The 19,022-nt window shown below is 39.1% G+C and overlaps 1 protein-coding gene across 1 annotated transcript in view; it reads left to right on the top strand.

Moving 5' to 3' along the window:
* Positions 1–341: 341 nt before the first annotated feature.
* Itprid2 (ITPR interacting domain containing 2) overlaps positions 342–19,022 on the top strand; it is an 84,205-nt gene continuing 65,524 nt past the window's right edge. The window contains exons 1-2 of the mRNA XM_085834739.1: positions 342–359; positions 17,867–17,940. The gene's annotated coding sequence lies outside the window, so the exon portion shown is untranslated. The remainder of the gene's footprint in view (positions 360–17,866; positions 17,941–19,022) is intronic.

Below are 19,022 nucleotides of genomic sequence, written 5' to 3'. Positions count from 1 at the left end.
ACAAACAAAACAAAAACAAAACAAAACAAAACAAACAAAAAAAAACCATACTTTCCAAGTAAACATACTTAAACTTGAGCTATTACCAGGCTCTTTTCAGTTCTTAAAGCATTTTCCTCACTCAGTGTGTAACAACAAATGTGGGCCAATTGCTGTGAGTTAATTGAAAAGGATTGTTTTCTAGTTGCCAAGAAACGGTGCTTTCTTACATTATGCAGACCATTCTGTGTACAGATCAAGCTTCCTGATTTTTCTTTGAGAGTTTGAGAACATGGGCTGCTCTGGTTCAGTTGTCTCTTGAGGAGCGTACCCCAGATCAGGGAGGCTTACGAGGGTGTTGCTCCATTTCAATTCTCCAGGTAAGATCTGAGTTTAAAGAGCTACCTTCTTTCTTTGCCTAACTTTTCTTAGGCTACTTAAATGCTTTTATATTCAACAAATGAGCAGTTCTAAAATAATAAGCTTACTTAAGGGAAATACTTGTAAAATAGTGCTAAATTGATCTTTTTTCATTACTTGAAGGTTCTGATTAAAGAAAAAGAAAAACAAAGTCTAAAGCTTGATTCCTCTTGGTTTGAGAGTAGAAAATGCATGCAAAGCAAGAGGTTGTGGGTGTGGATGGTACTGAAATATTAATATTATTGCTATGGAAGAAAGTATCACTATCTCTATCCATGGTAAAGATTTCAAATCTTGTTTGACCGGTTCTAACTATAAAATAATCTTTATGATTTATGAACTTCAGAAAGACATGTTAATCTCGTACAAAAATGTAACTGGTTACATAACGTCTCTCTCTCATACATGCAAAACAATTTTTCAGTGAGTTAATTTTTTCTTTACTCTGGTATGGGGTTCTCTAGGCAAGTAGGCACGTAGTGAGTAACACTTACTAGCCCCCTGTGTGCTTCTGCTTGCTGGTTGAGTGCTTGGTTCTTATCATTTCCAGAAAATACCATAAGCCACACTTGGCTTCATGCCCTGCATCACTGTCTCAGCAGCCTTCATGCCAGCATGACAGGCCATTTTGCATTTTGATGTTTTCTTAATGAAAACACAATTAAGATAAAAATCAGACTCCATACACTTAGTAGGTGCTTACTAATTACAGACAAACTCAATGTCCCATTTTTATCCTTAGGAAGCAAGACAACATTCCTAGTGAGTGTCCCGCAGGCTCCAAGAGCTCATCGGGGTGATGGTGATGGTGATGGTGATGGTGATGGTGATGGTATGGCATAGGGAAAGTCACTGCTACTGTTGAGGAGGTCATGCTGGACCCTGTTCTCTCACTAACTTGCACTTAGAAGTCACAGTGTGCATAGACTGTGCTTTGAGATTCTGCCAACTCCAAAGAAGAACCTAGTCAAATGCTGTTACTGATCTTCTCTGTAGCATCTTTTTCTTCTCCCGTGCATATGACTAGATTTCCTCAGGTGTGCATTTCCTCTAAAAGGAAGATCACCAAAAGGGATAAAGAATTGGATAAGCTTCCATTTGTTCGGGGTTTGAAGCCACCTAAGTATAACCATGACATGTGAAATGTGAGCATGTCTTTGGTAATGCTGGAAAGAAATTATTGTAGCATGCCTTTACCTGACAAGGTTATCCAAATGTTCCACAAGTGAACCAAAACTTTCATAAGAAAATTATGGCATGAAATAATGTCAGTGAAATGACTACCTATTAATTTGGTTTTAACTCGTGAAACTAGTCTCCTTTCTTAAACTTCTAAATGTTTTTGTTTGTTTGTTTGTCTTGTTTTTTGAGACAGGGTTTCTCTGTACAGCCCTGGCTGTCCTGGAACTCACTTTGTAGACCAGGCTGGCCTCGAACTCAGAAATCCGCCTGCCTCTGCCTCCTGAGTGCTGGGATTAAAGGCGTGTGCCACCATGCCCAGCTCTAAATGTTTTTTTGTTTGTTTGTTTTTTTTAATTAAGCAATGCTGTCACAGTATCATCAGCTATAATGAAATTGTCAGGCTATATTTTTGGCTTATGCAATAGTAAAGTTGAAGCAGGCCACAGAAACTGTTGCATGGCTCCAGCTGTCTAGGCTTAGTGTGACTGACTCTGGTTTAGTATTGGTGGGGCTGTACTTTATCTTTGAGGATGTGATTAAGAATTTCCATTTTGGTATACAAAATCTCTCTTCATCTTTTTTTAAAAACGGCTCTTTTCCTTGAAGCCATGCTTTGATTTTACTATTGTGGTGGCTAAAATAGCTTTACTGTTAAACTTTTGCTTAGTCATTATTTTTGTAATTATTCCAGAGAGATGATAAATGAATGTATGGGGTGGGTGAGGCACAGCAAACATCAAGTGGAACTTGAATCAAGCCAACATCCATGGTATCTTAGTAGAAGATTGTCCACACCTAGCACATGACTGCTTCTTAAGAAGGCAGAGTAATTGTAGCATTTAAAATATAATTATACAGGGACTATAAATGCTTCTATCAAAGACACATCACTTATGTGTGGGATTCTGCTTGGTTGTTGTCAAATATCAGTGAGTCACTCATATTGGTTGAACTCAAGCTAGGTTTTGGTGGATTCTACGATAGGCATTCCACATTTTTCAAATGTCCTCACTCAGCAGCGAAACAATTTTATGATGCCATTTCTTTATTAAAATATTCTTTGAAAACTAGATTATCTGCTTTAGGAGACATCTCAAAGCAGTGCTTCAGAGACTCATGAAGACATTCCTAGACCTTTAATTCATTTCATCATATTTTTCAATATAAAAGCTACCTAGCTTTAGAAATTCAGAGTAATACAGTGCCCGCTTACTCTCCGCCCCCCCAAAAATGTTCTCTTTATAGCAGAAGGTTGTTTGTCTAAATGGAGAATATGTATTCAATTTATAACATGTCAGAATGCCCTGTTGTTTATACATGATCTGCCTCTTCTTTCCTCCTGTTCCCACAAGACAGGATGAACATTGCTTTTTTCCCCCCTATTTCCTTCTTACACTGAGATTTCAACCCTTGTCTAAGGTGCAATGATATGATTGTGGGCGGCTCTTCTATCCTTTTCCTTAGAAAGCCTCGGGTCTCCTCACTCTCTTCTGTTGGGTGGTTCTTAGTCTGGCAAGCCCTGAGCTGTTTTTCAATTGTCACAACATGAAGCAGGGAAATCCTGGCTAGCATGTGGAGGGAGGGCAGGATAGCTGCTGCACATCAACAGCACAGGTATGGCCAGGCCCACCCCATCCCTGCACACATACAAGAAGTGTCCAATTCCTAATGTCCAAAAGCCCCACACATCTTATTGTAGCTCAATGAATGCTAAAATGTCAGAATTTGGTTTGAAAACAATTTAATTTAATTTCTCATGACTTCATTCTTTTTTTCCTTCTCTCTCTCTCTCTCTCTCTCTCTCTCTCTCTCTCTCTCTCTCTCTCTCTCTCTCTCTCCTCTTAAATATTGGCCTACAAAATCACCTGTATTCTCAAACTGAACTTTCTGGATCTTGTCTATTTAACAATAATGATCTGACTGGATTGTCCAGTTTTCTCTTCCTTGCTCATTACCAACACCAAAATGACAATGGTCACATTATCTTTGCGCTCCTGTCGTGTTCATATTACCAAGGCTTGCTTTGTGTGATTGACTGCTGGATAATTTCCCTCATTGCTTCTACTTGTGGATAAAGAAAGATTCATCGGGCCAGAACAATCATCATCTGTTTAATCACTGCTCCTGGATGTCACTGTGCACAGTCTTTCTTTAATAATCATTGGGCAGACACTTAGGAACCAGTTCTCATTTTTCAGAAAACACTTGTGTTGGAAATTCTGCAGTGAATTAGATAAAAATCACATTTTAATGGTGATTCCATTTCAGTAGAAATCAGAGCAAAACAAAAGAAAACAAAAACCTAAAAAACAAAAACCTCCATCAACAATAACAACAAAAATACTGCCCAGTTTCCTTCAAACATTTGCATTGTTCTGTTATATATTAAAACCAAGACATCATTAACATCATCAAGCTGGAGGCTTACAGTTAGCTTAAAAGTTTCTTCATGTCATTTTTTTTTTTTTTTTGTGGAAAAAACAAAACAAAACAAGATACATGTCGATTCCCCAGAGGCCAACAGAACCTTATTTATCACCCTCACCTTCTGCAGATGCCACTCCACTTTCGCTTACAACTTACTTGGTGTATATGAGAGAGAAAACTGACTTTGAAGTAAATGCTGAATGAAGGGAAATAAAATATTTGATGAACTGAGATAGTGTTAGTGAGAACAGCCAAAGCTGGCTGTAAGGGAGAAACCTGCCATAAAATAAAGATGGAAAATTGTGGAAGAGGCCAGGCATTGGAATTTGTTTCTATGCCATGCCTGAAAGAAAGGGAAATCTCTCTCTCTCTCTCTCTCTCTCTCTCTCTCTCTCTCTCTCTCTCTCTCTCCCTCTCTCTCTCTTTCTCTGTGTGTATATGTGTGTGTGTGTGAGAGAGAGAAAGAGACAGAGACAGAGACAGAGACAGAGACAGAGACAGAATAGGTTATCCTGGCCCCAGCCCTTAAAACTGATTTATTCTTCGAGAAGGTTTGTGGAGGAATATTGGGGCTTAACCCAAGGCCTCCCATAAGCTAAGCAAATAGTCTACCATGGAGGAATACCCCAGCCCCTAGAACTATATTTTCATAATGCTTTCTAATAGCAAATAAAACTAAGTCTACATTCTAGGCTATCCATCTATGTCAACCATTTTTCATGTAGAATTGTCTCAGAAATTGAATCTTCTTTTTGTATTGGTTGTTTCATACAAAATTTACCTATATTGGACGACTGTGACAATCTTACTTGTCTTGACATGGTTTTTACAGTAGTTTTGACTATTGCCCTTTGTAGGTGATATGCTTAGTGAAATAGTAAAGCACAGGCACAAGCTAACAACAGAGGACACTATCTAAGCAGTTTCCGTGACAGACAGTTTTGGCACTCCAGATACACTAGGTTTTACAGGATGGTTTCCCTCTTAAAGGAATTAGGACAGTCTGAAACTGAAATATAAGGAGTAATATGATTTTATTATTTGATTTCTCTGTATACTAAACTGCATTATCATGTTAAGTCTCTATAATGATCTTTTGGGTAAACATTTTTGCTCAAACCACAGTTGAAGGGATCTAGATTCATGGAGTCTGAGTAACTTGTCCACATTCAGAGCACCCATTGCCAAGGAATATTGGCCTTGGAGGATAGATTTCACTGCAATCTGTCACTCCAACTAAGATTGGTTAAAATTTTTTTAATTTAATGATCACTAGAAAACTAGTCATAAGCTATAATGCTACAATTTCTCTCATTTTCTAAAGTCAAGAAAATATATTTATAGAAATATGAATTTTCTATATTTATATTTATATTATTTTTTGGAATTCTGTTATACCAAGAAGCTGCAATTTGGATAAGATTATAATCTATTTATACATGGAAAAACAAAGAAAACAAGAATCTGTTTTATAACAAAATGCACCTTTAATAAATTCAATGGCTATTGAAATGGGTGTAGCTTTACCAAGTGTGAGATTTTTTTTTTTAGAGTATCAGTTTTTTCCCCTACATTTTAACATATCAGCAGAAAAGTTCATATTCTCTGCACACACTAAAAAAAATAAACAGAGAAAGTAAGAAACTACAAAATAAAATCAAAACTAGTACTGAGTTCAGAATGCTAAAACTAGACTTTTCACGTTTCAGATGTTTCTCAGTCTCTAAGAAAGAAGCCAATAATCTCATGTGTGACATAGAGAAATAATCTATAAACCAGCATTCCCTAAAGCACTAATCACACACAGAGGTGCCAGCTAGAGTAAAGACTCAACATGAGTTACAGTTGCTGCCAACAAAAGCACAAGTGCTCTCTTCTTGCCATTTTATTTTCTTCTTTCTACACCATTGCCCTCCTTCCTTGCACTAGCACTACTTTTAAGGAATCTGAGTCAAATCCATCCTACCCCCACCCCCTTCTATACAGCCCATGATTTAACTATTACATTTGCAGTTTTAGGTTGGGAAAAGGTGAAAAGAATGCATTAAATGCTGTGGAGAATGCCAGATTATAAATATATGTGAAACACGGTATGCGTGACATATGAGGATTATATATAATTTAAGTTTCCGTATCTATAAATCAGGTTTAATTGAAATGTAGCCATGTTCCTTCACTGATACATCAGTTCCCTGTCTTTCTCCCAGCGAAGGCCTCATTGGTTAGTTGCTTGTCAGTAGTTTTGTCTAGCGATTCGTAGGAAAGGCGTACTGACCCCTATCCTAGTCTAAGAGTGCTTTTATTCAGATGCCAATGTTACAACTCCATTCTTGTATGAGTTAGGCAAGTTATGTACTATGTCTGAGCTTTAGTGTCTACATTTAAAATGATCAATGACACTCTGCGGCTAGTTTTATGTCTACTTGACACAAGCTATAGACATTTAAAAGGAGGAAACCTTAATTGAAAAATCACCTCCATAAGATCCGGCTGTAGAGACTTTTCTTAATTAGCGATTCATTGGGGAAGGCTCAGCCTATTGTGGATAGTGCTATTCCCAGGCTGGTGGCCCTGGGTTCTATAGGGAAGTAGTCTGAACAATTCATGGGAGCAAGCCAGTAAGCAGCACCCCTCCATGGCCATAATAATAAACAAAGATGTAAAATGTAACCCAAGTAAACCTTTTCCTCCCTAAGTTGTTTTTGGCTAGGGGTTCATCACAGCAATATTAACCCTAAGACAGACACATCAAAGATAGCTGTCAAATATTCTACAAAAGTTACTAATATTATTAAATTCCTCATTTTTAATACATCTCTGGGGATTCCACTATACCTAATTAAAAAAAAAAAAACCTCTAGAAGCTAGAGATTTTAAGTAGGCTATAAGTTGAATTACCTTGTCATATGAAATCTGGGCAGCTATTTATAATCGCCAGAAGCTGGAAAGAACCCAAATGTCCCTCAACAGAGAAATGGGTACAGAAAATGTGGTACATTTACACAATGGAGTACTACTCAGCAATTATATATTATATCCCATAATCAGCCACCAAACGCAGACACTATTGCATACACCAGCAAGATTTTGCTCAAAGGACCCTGATATAGCTGTCTCTTGTGAGGCTATGCCAGTGCCTGACAAACACAGAAGTGGATGCTCACAGTCAACTATTGGATGGAACACAGGGCCCCCAATGGAGGAGCTAGAGAAAGAACCCAAGGAGCTGAAGGGCTCTGCAATCCTATAGGTGAACAACAATATGAACTAACCAGTACCCCCAGAGCTCATGTCTCTAGCTGCATATGTAGCAGAAGATGGCCTAGTTTGCCATCATTGGGAAGAAAGGCCCCTTGGTCTTGCAAACTTTATATGCCCCAGTACAGGGGAAACACCAGGGCCAAAAAGTGGGAGTGGGTGGGTAAGGGGAGCGGGCAGGGGGGGGGAGGGTATAGGAACTTTCAGGATAGCATTTGAAATGTAAATGAAGTAAATACCTAATAAAATATCGGAAAAAAAAGAAATCTGGGCAGTAGCTATTGGTGTTCTTGCTTTGTACTTATTTAGTAAAATGTAACCACTTGTATTTATAATCTTACTCAGACCATATGGTTCACTTCAAATGAAAAAATATTTAAGCTTCAAAATGTGCAAAAGCTAAGCTGCAAAGTAGGGGTGAATTTTCCCTGGGACAGTGAACATCTGCTTGGAAATAACTTGTCCAATGGCGCGTTCAATTGTTTCTGTTGGCTTGCTCTCTCTCTTCTCTTCTCTTCTCTTCTCTTCTCTTCTCTTCTCTTCTCTTCTCTTCTCTTCTTTCTTTCTTTCTCTTTCTTTTCTTTCTTTCTTTCTTTCTTTCTTTCTTTCTTTCTTTCTTTCTTTCAACTTAAAAAAAAAAGGTTGTTTAACCTTCACTCTTGTCATCTTCCAAAGCAAGAAATGGTTTCTCTTGGGATCAAGTATTTCTAGAATAGTAACCTAGCCTTAGCTCTCATTCATTGTTTTGTATTTTCGATGATGGCTAAGTGAAATTTTGAATATTGCTTGAAAGACCACAGAATTCACTCTGGTATTTCAAGACCCCTTAAATCAACTGCAGCACCTTTCAAATCTAAGGGTTGGAGTGGTAATTTTTACTCAGCAACAGTCAGATTTTAAATGAGACTGGCTTTTAAGAAAGACCTCATTTCACTTGCTCTTTGTATCCAAAGGCAGATGAGTCTGGAAGAAAAAAGATCTCAAACCTTAAAAATAAAATACTCCCAAAGCTAGTGTTCAATAGCATCCTGGAGATAATGAGAGGCTAAGTAGAACTGATAAGCTGGACTCAACTCCTACCAGTCTTGTTCCCTTTGTAGCTTTTAGGCATCTATTTCCCCGGGGAAAGGGAAGGCAAGACACTCAGAGCACTTAGTTTTATAATGCATAAAGAAGTCAGTGGAGAAGAACTATCAGAATTCTCTGGGTAAACCAGTTTGAATTAAAGATGTTGCTTTTGTCTCTATGCTTTAAAGAAGAGCCTCAGGACCTTGGGGATTACATCAAGAGCAATGAGTCATGTCTGAAAAGGGAAAGAAAGGGTGTCAAATTTCATGCTTATTCATAAGCCAAGGAATTGTTCCCTGCGTTTCAGTGGAGACAGAGGATCATGAGGAAGACCTGAGAATCAAGGATTTAAGTGTTGAAAGGTCCTGTTTGCTATAAAAGATTGATGGAATGGAGCCCTTCATATAAAAACCATTCCTGGTTCTTGTCTTTCTTTAATTTTTCTTATGAAGCAGTTGAAAATATAAAGAAAAAGTTCTAGTACTGATCAAACTACTTTGTCGCTTGCTATATATTTGACAGTCCATTAAAATCTTTAACCTTCTTTGGCACAGAGCCTTCGATGCTTGTAGAATGGAGAGTCTTTTTCTTTTGAGTGAACTGTTAGAATCTTTTGGATGGTAGTCAAACACTTCTGTAATTTCCTTCACCATTTTTAGCTTCTTCTGGCATCAGTGATTTCAAGTATGTCTCTGGAATGTCAGGAAGAGTCCAGACACTATTCTAAATGTTGTATTTTAATGCTGTTTGTTGTAGATAATTTAGGAAGCAGGACTTGGCATTACATTAGGTTATAGAAAGCCTTTTTTTTTTCATCTCCACATAAAATGTAAAATCTTAATAAAGTACTGAATGGAGCTTTTGATCAGTAGCCTATTTGTGAAAGTAGATTACAGAGGAATTTTATCTTTGTCCATAGGCAATAACAGATTTATTGGCATGGGAAAGGTGAGCAGCCTAATTTAAGGAAAACCAGAAGCTGGACTTTGAAATGACCAAACGGCCTAAACTGAGTGGAATTATTTTATTCTGAATATTAACATTTCAGTTCCCTTCATTTATATTTTTAAATAATATTGATGAGATTTCGCAAAGAAACTTTGGATAATTCCCACTTTGAACCATCTATACTGTGAAATTCCATCAGTGCTATCTGCTCTGAGTTTCACAAGCATGTGCATGAAGGCGGTTGTGCTAACACCAACTGGCATAGGAGATAAAGACCCAGCAAGGACAGGCCTCATATGATCATTGCCTACAGAATAAAATCATTCACAACCAATGATTCTTTAAGGTTCCAAGGGATTACTTATGCCTGCAATTACAGCATAGCTCTGGCTACTCTGACAATGAGTGGGTCTTGCTTGCCCTTCTCATCAGGAATCTCTGCAGAATCAAACAAAGGATGAATTCTTTCCTAAGAAGCTTACCACTAACTCAGGTTTCTACAAGTATTCCAGGAACAGGATTCTTTCTGGTTACCAAGGTTGTAAGTGTGATTTTGACTTTGGCCCAAAGACTTAAAAACTAAACCCCATATGTTGTCCTACTCATTCTGTGAGCCAGTAGCCAATATTCCTTTCCTCCCCTCCCCTCCCCTCATTGTATTCTGAGACAACTGATCTGAGGTTTTTTGTTTTTTTTTTTTTTATTGCTGGCTTACCTGAATTAATCTTTTCCTGAGATAATGTTATGCTAACAATGGATATTTAACAGAAAAAAAAATTCTTCCTGCTTATTGTTCTCTAACTCCTTGTCTACTAACTTTTAGCCTCATGATTTTTAAGAGATTCATTTCAATACCTTGGATCTCAGTTTTTCTGTGTGTAAGACAATGATGGTGTCTAGGTGACTACAAGAGTTGCTTTTGGCTCCTGTACTTCATCACCCAATCTGTTGCAGAGAAGACTGAAGCAATTCTATGACCTTTAGTGTGAAGAAAGAGCAGTAGGAGGGAGACATGTCAGGAATTTTATTTTTTCATCTCTCCCACTCTCAGAATTGCAGCAAACAGCTAAAGTCCATGCCTCGAAATTTTATTAGTTATGCCAATTATTTTTGGTTAAGCTTCGTGTAAAAGCTTATATATTTGAAATGGAAAGAAAAAACTCTGAGTTGCAATATCTTATTTTTACCTACTTTTACCAGTTTCATGGGATGGGCTGTGTTTTGTTTTATACTGGAAGAGAGAAATAGCATTACCGTGTATTGAAGGTATGGCAATTAGCTCGATGTCAGCAGTCAACAGTAGCACCCTTCCACTCAGCAACATGAAGTTTGTATGTTTTCTCTTAATTTTTTATAGCTGATAGGCTTAAACCTGAGACAGCCTCTTGTTGTGCCTACCCTTCAAAAAGTTCACAGTGTTCACACTCCAGCGATAAAATATTGGTAACGATTTACTTTGCATAGTTCCATCCCATGCACACAGTAAATGGAAAGAACTCTGCTGCCGTCTGACTTCTTTTCGATGGCCGAAGAGTTGGAGGGAATTGTTTGAGTAAGTGTCTCTGGGGCAGTTCTCTTGCTTTCCTGAAACGAAGAGCATATACAAAGACCATACCTCTGTGAACATTGGCTGGAGAGACCTGAAGATTGTTAAATCATAGGTCTGCCTCTAACAATAGAAGGAGCAGGCTGGACTCTAAAGAGAGCTGGTTGCTTCATTTCCTGAATTTTTGATGTCTAACAACAGAAATACTTTGTCTACTTCCTACTTTGTATAACTACTATAAAACTTTTCTTCTACCACAAAGTTAAAAATGATAAACTTAACTTGCTAGTTTTGTGTGGCCTTGCACTTGGGAAGCTGAGGCAGGAAGATCAGAAGCTTGAGACAGCCTGGGCTCTAGAGACAGTTCAAGGTATATAGTTAGGCTCAGGCTTGCAAAATCAACAAACTATGGTCTGGAAAGCCTAACCCAGCATACACAACTTCTACTACACACTTAGTTTGCTGTGAAGCATCTTTCTGCACAGCCTTTCCATTGGATGATTCAGACTAGAGATCTAATTATCTACTCAGGGAGATAAAGCAATATAGTTTTGTTTGGGGTTTGTGTGATAACTGAAGAGCTAGTTACTCAGGAAACAGTGTGGTAACTCCATAGGTTTGTAGAAATCGGAATGAAGAACAAAACTGCATAAACTACTAATTCATGAGGATAATTTTCGAGAACGTTGTTACGTAACATTCATAGGCTGAGTACTTGCTGAGAGTAGGAAGTGATCGTTTTATGCTGGATTCAAAGAAGAGGACTTTCTCTCACAGCAAACCTACCACCTAGCGCTAACCAACACCAGACAGCCCTGCCCACTAACAGTCCTGGCCGTCTGCGTGCTCTGCTCAGGACTTAGCTTCAATGTCTCCTCAGCTCATCCTTTTTGCTTTCTGCTATTTTCCCTGCTTCTCCAGTGCCTGGAACACCTGCTCCATTCCTATCAAACTGAAGAAAAACAGTCTCCTTTATCAGGTGCTTTTTGGTTTTTTGTTTTATTATTATTATTATTATTTTCTTAAGCACTTTTAAAAAAATATTTATTCATTATTATAAATAAGTACACTGTAGTTGTCTTCAGATGCACCAGAAGAGGGCATCAGATCTCATTATGGGTGGTTGTGAGCCACCAGGTGGTTGCTGGGATTTGAACTCAGGACCTTTGGAAGAGCAGTCAGTGCTCTTACCCACTGAGCCATCTCGCCAGTCCCTTTTAAGCACATTTTTAACATTTCTCCAAAACAGAAAGAACAAACATTGTCTTATAATGACATCTTTTTTTTTTTTTCAGTAGAGGCCAGTTTTTCTTTAATTTCCTAAAACTTTATTAACCATTTTTATTGGTTATTTTATTTATTTACATTTCAAATGTTGTCCCTCCTTTCTGGTTTCCCCTTCTAATCCTATAGCCCCTCCTCTGCTTCTATGAGGGTGCTCCCCACCCATACACCCACTACTGCCCTACCACCCTAGCATCCCCCTTTCCTGGGGAATCGAGCCTCCACAGGACCAAGTGCCTTTCCTCCCATTGTTGCCAGATAAGGCCATCCTCTGATACATATGCAGCTGGAGCCATGGGTCCCTTCATGTGTACTCTTTGGTTGGTGGTTTAGTCCCTGGGAGCTCTTGGGAGGAGGTCTGGTTGATTGATATTGTTGTTCTTCCTATGGGGTTGCAAACTCCTTGATTTTCTTCAGTCCTTCCCCTAACTCCTCCACTGGGGTCCCTGTGCTCAGTCTAATGGTTGGCTGCCAGTCTCTTCATCTGTACTGGTCAGGCTCTGGCAGAGCCTCTCATGGGACAGCTATACCAGGCTCCTGTCAGCAAGCTTTTCTTGGCATCAACAATAGTGTCTGGGTTTGGTATTTTTTAAAAAGAAGAAAATTCTATTGCTTGCTTTTAAGTTGTTTGCCCCCAATCTCACAGTCATGCAAGATTTTGTAGCTCACTTTAGGTTTTGACAGTTATGCCAGGAGAACATTCTCGATTGAAAGGTTCTTGAAAGATAGCAAAGATTCATTGTCATGTCTCTCTATTCTTCCTTAATGCTTTAAAGCCCCAGGGCCTGCTGATTCTGCTCTTATACTTCCATCTGCAGCTACCCTAGGACAAACCACTGTTGCTTTCCCAATAGAAAGTCTGTGAAAGCTTCTCAACCCATTGTTGGGAGAAAAAAAGAAAATCTCCCAAGTATTCCCAGAGGGTTGGACGTCAGTGCAGACAGCCTGCAAGTCGGTTGCCAGTAGATCAGCATGGTGAAAGTATATGCTCAGGAGTGTGGGCAAGCATCCAATGCCTGACTCCCTGAGCAGCCAGGGGTAAGGACTTACATAACAGAAGGAATTTGGGGACTCGAATGAAGAAGGTTCTAATGAGGCTTGTTTATACAATTTCTTGGAATGTCCCCAGTCAAAGCCAGTTGCCTCCCTGACAGGAGACTTCCTGGCAATTTGTGGCAGCTGACTCTCATAAAGTTCTGTTTTGGTCAGATAAGGGAAGTTTAGATAAGCCTTCTATGTCCATTGTAGCTGTTTTTGCTTTGAAATCTTTATACTGTTTTATAGGGCTATTGGTCTCTAGATTCTCTCCCTAGATCAAGTCTCAGCCTTTATAAATCTGTCTCACTTCACAACTACGGAGGTAACTCCAAAGCAGCTGATCATGGTGCTGCCCTTTTAAAAACACTTCAGTGGCTTCTCTCTGCCAAGGATTAGGATTTATAATCCTAGATTTACTGCTTGCATACTAAAGCATAAAGAGCCAGAGAGTAAAACTGCATAACTACCTGTAGCCTGGGTGGCAAATGTTGATTCACATGGAGGAGCAAGGGGTGAATGAGGCAGGTAAATTATGACCACCAAAAGGTAGCCTGTGGGGCCATTCCACATTTGTATCCATTTCTCAGGTTTTACTTCTAAAAGTCTAAAAGTCACTGCATTGGGCCGTATGCCAAGCACTGAATCTTTTTTCTCTTCCCTTAAATTTTAATTAACATTTCATTCCTTCAGGGCCTCGGTGAAATGCCTGGCTAAGTTCATAAGCTTATTCATATGAATGTTAAGAAGTTAATGTCCTGTGCATTTCCATGTACAGGGTTGCTATTTTGGCTAAGGCCCTTCATGACTGATTTCACAGGATAGCCCGTGACGTGCAATGACTCCCAGACTCTAAAGCAACAGGGAAATGAGAATGTGAGCAGTGAGCTATTGTTCTGGTTCTGAATCATAGAGATCTTAGAGGGAAGAAGAATTCTATTGCCTCTATACAACTGGGACCCCGCCAGAGGCAGCATGCTTGCCTCTATAACCCTATTATGTGGAACAGAAGAAATATTTTTGGCACCTAACTGTGATTTATTTTTTTAAAGCCCATATAAAAATATAATTTACATGTCAAAGACTATATCAACTAAAAGTATCCATTGCAGTACGGTCTTAAAAACAAACTTCCACTCTTTTGCAATTGTGTACTATCTAATTTCTTGCTCCATGGATTTCCCCGTTCTGTGTTCTTCATACAAATGGAATTAAGATTTTTTACCTTCCCTAGCGGTTTCAAAGACCACTGAGCCTCCCTCACTCTTCTGCCTCTGCCTTCCAGCACTAAGATTAGGGTGACTGCTGCCATACCAGGCTTTTTACGTGAGTTCTGGGGATCAAAACTTAGATCTTCCTGCTTCACCAGCAAGAGCTTCACCAACTGAGCCATCTCTTTCCCCTTGAACTTTTGCGTGTTTATAAGCGTATAATTTCTGAAGGCACAACTTTGGTCCCACATATCAACATATTTTTATCAAAGGTATACCTTTTTCCCCCCAGACCATAATCTGTAGACCATGCTGTGGTTCAGAATTTACACCAGGGGGTTCATGGCTTGAATAATTAAGGATGACCAGGCTCCCATGACTTATGGTAACCATATTTTGACATGTGGAATGGAGTGAACACTGCCACTGGGATGATTTCATTTCAGAGAACTATACGCTGAGGAATCCAGATGGCTTATGAACATGTACTTTGAACATCACCAGTTATGACACATTGGGTGTGTACAGTGTGGTCAGCTCATCATTTATGCCATATACGGCTCTGGCAATTTAATGACTCACTATGGTTAACATCAGAAAATCAGATGTTGTTGCCTGTGTACTATGATGCTACTAAATGCTAACATTTAAGAATATCTGCTTACTTTGAAGATACAGGCCATTTTACACTTTGCTTTTGTTTGTTTGTTGTTGTTGTTGTTCTGTTTTGGTTTTTTTTGTAAATAGCCTTACTTTTCTGAAGTAGTATCTGGAAAACCTATGCCCAGTTTCTTTCATGTTTGTAGTCTCTCGTTCAGACTGCTCTGGTAGTTGTCTAGTTATGTGTGAAAGCAATATGATAGAATACCTTCCCTATTTAGAACAAGGAGACTCCAGAATGCCTCAAGTGTTCATAGTTATCAGGTATTCCCTAGGTTCACAGACACTTGCTCTCTGTACTGGGGTAAACAAGGCAGGCATCCATTAGCTTAACCAGCTCCAAGTGGGGCTGATGGCAAAGAAATGTGCAACGGAGCCGTGTACATAGTCCAACAGTTTAAATGACTTGAAGCTGAAGCTGGAGGATGACGGGTTTGAGGGAAACCTGGCCCTCATGGTAAGAGCCTCTCTACAAAGCAAAGACCATTAAGGTACTGTGGTGGTTATGGAACACTCTCTTGCCCTTCATCACACCCTTCATCCACTTGACTCACCAATGGACGAGAGTCCCTCTTCCTGTCTTAGACTAGCACTAAGACTGTTTTCTTAGCCAGTTGTAGCTGTGCACATTTGGAATCCGATGCAGGAGGGCTACAAGTTTGAGGCCAGTCTGTTTGTACATCATAGCAAAATTCCCTCTGAATTAAAGTGAAAATAGGCTAAAGGTTATTGTTTGTTGCTAACATGCTCGCAGGGCAGGTGTGAGACCCCGAGGTTAACCTGCAGCACCACAGAAAACAAACAAAGCACCCACTATTTTCTGTTGCTTAATATTTATTATACCATATTTTCCACATGGCATTGTAAGTGTGTCCCTTGGTTGCCTGTAGCTAATTCTCCATAAATGGGCACAGAAGTGTTATGAGTATGGCTTGAAACAGTTTCTCATGAATACTGTAATGATTAGGGGGGTTCAACTTTGTTTCTGTTTGGGGGTTTTCCATTTTGTGTGTTTAGAAAAAGTTTTAACGTAAGTTTTGTGTGGATTAAGAAAATGAAAAGATGAGCGGGAAGAAAAGAAGATGTGTTATTCCTACCTGAGTTTTTTTTTTTCCTTCAGTTTTGCCTACCCTGTGATAAGGTATAGAATTTACTTAAAATCAAACCTAGACAACATTGTTTCGAGTCCTAATGGCCCTTTCCTTTAAATGTTGCTGAACTGCCAGTGTCAAAAGGGAGTTACCAGCGTAAGTGGTGCCAAGTAGGGAAGGTGGGGCTGCATGGGAATGAGGTTTTGATTAATCAGGTTGTACAATATTAAGCTGAGACATGTTGGGAAAGCAATTCAAAATAACGTGTACACCATATGAAATCACAGGCTAGTGTACACTTTAACAATCTGAGATCACTTGCTATCCTCTTGGATGTTTATACAGAAATAATGTTAGAGAACATGAGATCTCTGTGTGGTATATATAGGTTTTCATCTAATATTTATGAGCCAAGAAAGAGAGTACAAATCGAGGCCCACATACAATATATGGAATTGTTAATCATGATAAATATCACTTCTACCTCAAAAATGTAGCTCAGAAAATCTTCCAACTTAAGGGTTTTTGGTACATTTGTAGCTCTGTGCTTAAAAAATAGCGCTGCTCAGAGTGCTTGCTTCCAGACCTACAACCTTTCCCCTGCTTCCATGCTGCCCTGTGGCCTTCCTCAAAAGCAAGAGGTCTCAAGCCAGGCGCGATGGCGCACACCTTTAATCCCAGCCCTTGGGAGGCAGAGGCAGGCGGATTTCTGAGTTTGAGGCCAGCACAATCTACAGAGTGAGTTCCTGGACAGCCAGGGCTATACAGAGAAACCCTGTCTCGGAAAAAAAAAAAAAAAAGCAAAAAGCAAGAGGTCTCAAAGTGGCCACTCCTGGTCACATGTCCAGGGTCAACTAAGACTTCCTGCAACTGTTACCAGGTGGGCATCCGGCAGGGTTTGTAGTGCTTCACACACACTGAAAAATCCACACCTCAGACTGACCTAGGAAAGAAGCTGAGGTAGGCTCAGGAATGTTTGACAGGAAACTGTGAGACTTCAGGTAACCCCAGAAAGTAAAGAAGAGTATGTGAGGAGTGCTACTCAATATTCTGTTGAACTGATCACAGAGTCTTTGAGTTTGATCAAACAGAAGGCAGAAAGGTTTGCTCAAGCATGAAGACTAAAAACACATTTGCCTGAGTTATAGGGGTAGGTGTTTGCATATTCAAGTATACACAGATATACACACATGTCTGAACTATGCCAAATTCTATTGCATACACACACATATGTACATATAAATATATACACACATATAAATATATACACACATATATAATATATACATATGCACAGATATTATATATACACACATGTATCTATATCTATATCTATATCTATATCTATATCTATATCTATATCTATATCTATATCTATATCTATATCTATATATAAAATATCACACATTGTATTACCTAATGGGGATGGAAGAGTGGAAGAGTGAATGATTCCAGAATGCAAAATGTACATATTTGGGGTTACTCATCACAACATTTAGATGATCATGGATAACTAAACAATTGAAACAAAATAATGTAATACTGTCAAATAATGAGACAATAACCCTCTGAGAGTCCTGGAAAGCTAAGTTTTCCTTATACATGCATTGAAAGAACAGGTCCATGTCACACCACCCTGTGCCACACTGTGCAGAAGAGGACCACTATCCTTGGCTGAGCAGAGGCCAGTAAGAGGCTAACCTGAAGATGCCCACTTCAGCTGAGTCTCTTCTCTTTTGGTTGCCTCACTTCTGCAGGCTGTGAATGTCCTTGGTCTTCTTGCAAGCATTTTTGGAAGAGATTTTCTTCGTCCTCATAACACTTCAATCAGGTAAGCTACAGCAATAAGAACTGTTTTGTTTTGGTGGTGGTGGTGATGGTAGTGGTGGGGGTGGTTTTGTTGTTTTTGAGACAAAGTTACACTGTGTAGCCCTTGCTGGCCTGGAACATACTCTACAGAGCAGGTTAGCTTCCACGTCATGGTGATCCTCCTGCACATGGTGATCCAAGGGCCGAAATTACAAATGTGAAGCACAATATCTCACTGGTGCTTCAGTTTTAGTCACATGGCCAAAATCCATTAAGGTTGTAATTATTTACTTTTGTAGCCAAACAACATTGAAAAAAATAATCAGAAAATTTGAAGAACGAATAAGAAGCTATTTTTTACTTATGAGCACAAAAGTTTTGAGATAATATTTCAGCTAGTGTCTGTATTTTGGGAGCAGAGAACTGAAAACCTAGATTATAAGTCGTAGGAAAACCTATTAAGCATATTAAGGACAGTAAAGTAATTCCTAGTAAAATGAATCATCAAATGTTTGAGCAGACATTACGTTTACAGCCACATTTAATACTGTGTTTAGTACCTTAAGAAACTTTTAGATAATGAATTTAATATGTTGTGATATGATTTTCCAGAATTTATGAGATGTATTTTACTATTTTCAGTGTTTAATATCCTTGATTATGACCACTAGGACTATTTTTGGGTTTATTATCCAAGCAGTTTTCAACTGTTTTATCACTCTGAATCCGTCTCCAGGTGACACAGCTTATGGAGTAGAATCATCATTTATCATGTCAGTATTCTCATTGCCTCAGAAGACATTTTTATCCAACATGATATTCTTATTAATTATTTGGGAATTTCAGGTAATGCACCCCAATCACACTCTCTTCCCCAGTTCTCCCAGGTCTACCCCCCCCCCACTATTGTATGACCTTCTCCCAGAGCCTGGTAAGACTTTCATATCTCACACATTTGAATCTCATTAGCTTAGTCCTCAGTGAGTTCTTTTTGAAGCTAATTGAAGCTAATTGCTGGTTTGTTAAGAGGTTCCTAAGTTGTGCTCTAAACTGGCGAAGTCCTGGGCTCTTGGTCGGTGTCCCTGGTTCCTCTGATTCAGTGAC

The sequence above is a fragment of the Mus caroli genome, unplaced genomic scaffold (genome assembly GCF_978045245.1).
Source record: "Mus caroli unplaced genomic scaffold, Mus_caroli_1 scaffold_2, whole genome shotgun sequence".
In the NCBI taxonomy this organism is placed as follows: domain Eukaryota; kingdom Metazoa; phylum Chordata; class Mammalia; order Rodentia; family Muridae; genus Mus; species Mus caroli.
The sequence above is the reverse complement of the archived record's forward strand: the minus strand, read 5'-3'. Positions and strand labels throughout refer to the sequence as shown.